Source organism: Chenopodium quinoa, unplaced genomic scaffold (assembly GCF_001683475.1).
Source record: "Chenopodium quinoa cultivar QQ74 unplaced genomic scaffold, ASM168347v1, whole genome shotgun sequence".
NCBI lineage: Eukaryota > Viridiplantae > Streptophyta > Magnoliopsida > Caryophyllales > Amaranthaceae > Chenopodium > Chenopodium quinoa.
In genome coordinates this window covers 196237-202842 of record NW_018743360.1, presented here as the reverse complement: position 1 = coordinate 202842, position 6606 = coordinate 196237, and the positions used below count along the sequence as shown (strand labels likewise).

General features: G+C 33.3%; 1 pseudogene; it reads left to right on the top strand.

The window, feature by feature from the left end:
- The first annotated feature begins 3285 nt into the window (after positions 1–3285).
- LOC110738011 lies at positions 3286–5779 on the top strand (annotated as a pseudogene).
- The last annotated feature ends 827 nt before the right edge of the window (positions 5780–6606 follow it).

The window sequence follows — 6606 nt, the reverse complement described above, 5'->3', positions numbered from 1 at the left end:
TTCACCGTCTCTCTGTTCGGACTCAACTTTATCAGATTCCTCTAGGATCCTATCACTAGAAGCGCTAGGTGCACCCGGAGGAGATCCTTTTTCCTCGCCAACCGGTTCCACCTCATCAGGCGGAACACCGTCTGTACCTTCCTCTCTATAGTCTGGATTAGGTGTCGTCAACATTAACCTACGCATTGTGTCCTACACAAACACAGACACGGTCGGATTTTGGGAGTTACAAGGGTGGTCCAAACACCCAGAGGCGGCACCTCCAGTCCTAGACTTAGCCGTACTAGGAGACCGGCTGACTACTGACCTAGGCTGTGCCGTGTGTACTGATGGTGAATCTATATAATTCAATGCTATATACACAAATGGTAAAAGAGCAAGGGGAATAGAGCAAGGGGATAGTTATTTTTAGGAAAGGGTCAAGCGTTGACCGGTTGTAACAGACAAGCAAGAAATGAGACAATTGTATGAGAAATACACAGGCGATTGTCTGAGAAATACACAGGTGGTTGTCAGATTCTTTCTCTCTAGAACGTTTGACTTTCTTTCTCTAGACTTATTTGAAAATGTTAAAAATGAAGGGGGGGGTAAAATTCTATTTATAGAGGGGTAAATTCAGGGACATCCCTGTAACTTCCCTAGAAGGTGACAAATTAAAAACTGTTCACCAATGCTTAAGTGACAAGTGTCACATGAGCCACGTGGCATGCCACGTCACCCCTGTGAGGGGTAAATGTTTTGGGTAGAAAAACCCAGGCCATGTGGCCCAATTAGAGGGTGACACGTGTCACCTTAGGAGAGTTTCAAAATGAACCAATCCTCAGCTAACACATGGCACTCCCAATCAGAAGGGAAAAAGACGGTCTTTAGCGCCTAATTCCTGAGAAAAGCTGCAAAACAGCGCAGCCCCCTAAATCTAGGTTAGAATGACCTAGGTAGGGACACATTTACGAACAACCCTATAAATAGGGAGGTTTCCCCCATTTTAGGGACACGTTCAATTATTACACGCAATCAATTCTCTCGAAAACAGAGAAATCACCAGATCTTGGAATCCGAGAAGATATACTTTTACTTTCCGCACTTTTACATCACTCCAAACACTTTCTAACTTTATCGTCAGAGGCGGAACTCTGAACACCCGAAGCTTCCATTGTTTTGCAGGTACATACAGCCGGCGGGAAATCATTCTTGGTGACGTAACTCTCCCGAGGGAGAAAAAAACCCTGAAACAATGACCCTATGGAGTTAGCAATCTTATACATTGTGAATGTGATGTAACCTTCATGGATTAAAAAACCTGGTTGCCTATGTCCCTCTCGTTAAAGTCCATAAACGGTTTACAAGTTCGTAAAAAACGTTTTAGCAGCTCATATTAAGTCTTTTCTCCCATTCAATTTAATATTAATTTCACATCTTCCTACAATTGCCAGGCACATACATACGTGAAAAGTTAGGGCCAATTCCTACAATACCTACAATTTGGCGACTTCACTGGGATTATTCCTAATTAACCATCAATTTAGGTGATTTGTGGATGTGGATGAGACTTAAAGGTTTTTGACATGTATTTTTGCAATTTAACTAACATTGTTGCATATGCATCCAATTTTGCCACACAAATACGTGTTTTACGTAAGTGGCTACCCTGGGGATTTATGCTTTGCTAATCCCAAAATGCTCATGGAAATAAGGATTCGTCTTAGATTTCATATCCATCACCAAGCATGGAGTCGACATCCGTATGCATACATCGTCAAGGGAGGCCGCCTTATTATGCATCTAAACTCTCAACCATGGTACGTTAAGACACCTTAAAAATAAGCCCACCATTAGCATGAACTTAGAATCGATACTCTAGGTTGCAAACTTCATTGCATCATGCATGACAATATTTGCACATATGTGTATTTTATTTATTTATCATCTATTTTCTTTCAATTACTAACCATATCATAATTTAGTAAAGTCGAGCCTTAGATGTTCTCTTTGTAATTTTGATTCAACCCGGATTTCATGTTCACGTAGCCAATAAAAGCGTCAAATTATTTTTCTCATATCAGGAGTTTAAGAAAGAGTTAAATTTAGTTCTACCTACGGATATGTAGCCTCAGATTTTATCCTTCATTTTGCGCTAGTTTCATCCCAATCAGAGTCATAGATCAAAAGTTATTATCTTTTCGTGTCAAGCCCTAGTCATAGCTAATATTTTGCTTCTTTTAGGATTATAATCCCTATTAAACGACTCGTATAAAATAGCTAGAATTGTAGATTTTTTTTTATCTTATTTTATTTGTCTTATCTCATAAGTCCTAACTCTTTTAGAATTCTATCTCATGTCAAACTCTCAAAAGTTAAAACTTTAGAACTCTAATCCTATTCTAATTGTCATATCTTAAGAGTCTCCTATCTCATATTTTACTCGTTTTTTATTTTTATTTTTTCATCCATCTTATAGCTCTTTTGTTTCCCATTTATTTTGATTCTACCCTCCTTATTATCTATATATTCTAGTTATATCCTCTCTTGAGTCAGTCAAACCCCGGTAAACCTGCTCATTCAACACTAGTCAAAGCAATCAAGTCAAACTTTGGTCAAATTCAAAGTCAACTTTTCCAGTCCAATTTTTCTAGTCAAGATTTAAATCAAAGTTAAATTCTCGAGTCTAACTACAGTCAAGTTCTCATGTGAAATTAAATTAGAGTTGAATTTGTAAGTCGTAGTCAACAACCATGGTCAAACCTTTGAGTCAAACCCAATTTTCAAAATAAACAACCCTTTTTCCAAATAAAACTTAATTTCTATTTTCGAAAATCCAATCCAACACATGTAAAATACAAGTCCATCAATTCTCATATAATTATTTACAAAAATATAATTTAGTTGTTTAATTTTATGTATATAATCAAAATCATTGATTTCTTACCTTTTGTACACATATATTACTACATTAGGTTCATTCTTACTAAGCAAGACTATTTTTTATGCATGAGTCATTTAATTTATAGCAATTATATAAAAAATAATAATTTAGTTTCCTTATTTTATGTACATAATCAAAGACGTTGATTTCTTACCTTTTTTTTTTCCTTTTTTTTTTCACAAATATGCTATTACATTTAAAGTCTTTAATATTTGATATTCAAGGATATAGACAACAATATTTAATTTGGTATTTGATCTTACACTCATATCATGATAATTTCCATTATTCACTTGATATATGGCACATGTCATAAATCTCAAAATATTTTTATAATTTCTCAAAGTAACCCCTATAAATACATGTTTTCACAAGCTCACTTTAGTCAAAAGACAGAGACATTAGTATATGTCTATCAAAGCTTCCATTTACATTTGTCACATTTGTTGATTAAACCTTATATCTTTCTCACCAAAAAAATAAAAATTAAAAACCTCAAATTTTCTATATTATCGAGGTTTTATTTTTTATTTTTTTTATTTCCGTTTAACAAAATACCTATTCTTTCAAATGTTGACAAGGATCACCCTATGCAGCAAAACCTTATTATTCCTATAGATTTTAGCTCAATCAAAAGTGCTCCCGAATCTCATATATGGGCATAATGTTATGACGATTCAAAAGGCAACCCTAATGAGAATCGAGGGCTTCAATCTCTATTCCAATAATTGATCTTGAATTGAAGATCCTAATGCTTTAGGCCTCATTTTTAATGCATGTCAGACATGGGGGATGTTTCAAGTCACAAATCATGGGGTTTCTAAGGAGTTACTAGATCAAGTCGAGTTTCAAGCCAAGAATTTATTCAATCTTCTATTTAAGCAAAAGATGAAGATTTTATGATCCCTTGTTGAAGATAATGGCTATGGCTATCCTAGACTTGCAATATTCTTTAACAAGCATATGTGGAATGAAGGGTTCACTATCATAGGTAACTCTTATCATCATCACGCTAAGAAACTTTGGCCTAATGATTTCCAAGGTTTTTGGTAAGCCCAGTTGTTTGAAACTCATATGATACATTTTATAATAAAGATTAAATAATTTAAATTTGTGAAACTTATTTAAAGCATCATGATTAATAAAATTAACAAATATAAAAATGAATAGGCCCCATATTCAATGGCAGATCCAGAAATAATATTTATAGGGGTTAAAATAAAATTGTATAATAATAAATTTAAGCGGGTTCATTGAACACATTATTTTAGCTAATTCTGAAAAAGATATCAACTTTAAGAAGGAAAATCTCTGAAAAATTTAAATTTAAATGGAGTTGATTGACCTCACAATCATTAACGTGACCCTGCATGCATTGTTTGACTTTCATGCATGCAATGCACTTGTTTATTATTATTTTTATATATAGTTATGATAACTATCCAAGTCGTTAGTCAAGTGTTGCATACTTCAGTGTTACATCGTTACATAGTCCATTTTAATGTGGAAAAAACTAGTGTTGTTCACGTATCCAAGATCATATTAAACCTAGCTGATATTCGAAGACTCAAAAATTCAAGACTAAACGACTAGGCTTGATCATTAATGGACTTATATAAAATCAGTTCAAAGCCCGAACCACACCTGTTTAAGAACTATTTTCTTATATAATAAAATATCTTTATAATATTTCGAAATAAAGAAAAACTAAATATAAGAATAATGATTGGTTGCTGTTTATTTTTTCAAATTTCGAATAAAATATCTCATAATGTAAAATATTCGTAACAAATTAAAGGTAAAAATCAAACATTATAGTGGTTTTATTTATAATTTAATTAAAAAAAGGGTCCAATCCAATACTAGGTTTAAGGGGTTTTTGACCAGACTAGACTAGATGATCGGTTCACTTTCATTCGGTCCAATATAGAGTGATTAATTACTAGAAAAGGCCATTTACCGATGGCAAGTAAAAGACATTATTGAACAATATTAAAAATGACATCATGGGAAAGGTCCCCCCTAGAGGGCTAGGGGGGTAACTCCCCCCTAAAAATTGTATGCGCGGGTCTCCTCATATGCTATATACTTACACTAATTTTGCCAAATGCTCATATTATTTTGTACATTAACATTGCACACTATTTTTGACCCTAAACGTGCTAATTTAATTAAGATGTATTTGGTAATCATATACGACTTGAGGTATGTTAGATATTCACTTATGTTTACAAATAAATTATATCATTATTGCTAACAAAACCATGTTTATTTGTTGTTTTTCTTTATACAGTGAAGTGATGTTTGAGTACCAGATAAGGATGAAGGACCTTGGTGACAAACTTAAGAGTTTGCTTTTCAAATCACTTAACATACCCGAACCTGAAGAAGCTACACATAAAGACCTTAGTTATGCATTTAATCTCAACTCGTAACCGCCATGCCTTGATTCGACCAAAACAATTGGCATAGCCCCGAACACATATACTCTCCTCTTTACCCCTCCACCAAAGTGGCAATGCAAGTGGACTCCAAGTATACAAAAACTAATCCGGGTGGGTCTCGGTCAACCCACAACTAAGTGCCTTGGTGGTGAATGTAGCAAATCTCTTACACATTATTTCAAATGCAAGATTTTCAAGTGCAATTCATAGGGAAGTTATCAATAATGAACAAAAAGAAAGGTTATCCTTTCAATACTTCTATGACCTTCCTTTAGACTTTGAAGTCTCTTCCTTTTTGGACTATCCAAATTGTGAGGGTCCTCAATTTAATCCCGTAAAGGTGAAGGAATATGCAAGCATTAAGTTGAAATACTTAGATCTAGCACTCTTCTTTGTTAGGCAAAATGACTAGGATTAATTAGATTTAAAAACATGTTTAAGTGTTCCTTTGTTTTCGTTTTGATTTACAATTGGAGGGTTGAAAAAACTAAATTTTTACATGAAGAGTAATGAAGTTTGCCATTGATTACCCTTATATTAATGTTTCAAATATATGTTCCAAGTATTTAGGCTTATTCGCAAGAAGAGAACGTAAATATCATGATTATTATCATCTGATACTGTGAATTAATAATTTTTTCATCAATAAATGTCATTTCTAATTTGATAACTTGTTCTTTTGTTAGATGAGCACCTTGGAACAATATTTAGTGACAGAAGGAGTATCATACTTTACACGGAGTATTAGTTTATTCTTTTAATACTATTAGTTAATTTGATAAAAAAAAAAAGTAATAAAAGAGAAATAGAAATGAAAACAAGGAAACACAAACAATCTAATAGAACCACGTCTAAATGTCTAATGGTTAAAATTACTAATTCAAATGTAATGTTTGACACATAATTGGAGATGAGAAAGAAAAAGAAAAAAAAATACTAGCTATAGATAGATTAATTGACAAAATATTTAGTTGAATAATTTGATCATTCCTAGTAATTTAGTAAGCTAAAGATGAAGCCACAATGAACTTGCATTTCATTAATAATGCAACTTTACTAAAATCATTTCATCTCCAGGAGACTAACTCAACATTTGAACAAATTCAGATCAATGGCTCTTTAATAACATAAATGATGGGACAATAAAAAAAATTAGACTCGCGTATCTCTCTAATATGTTGTCAAACTGCTTACTATAAATAAGTGATCTGATATCGTTGTCGTATTTCCAACAACCAT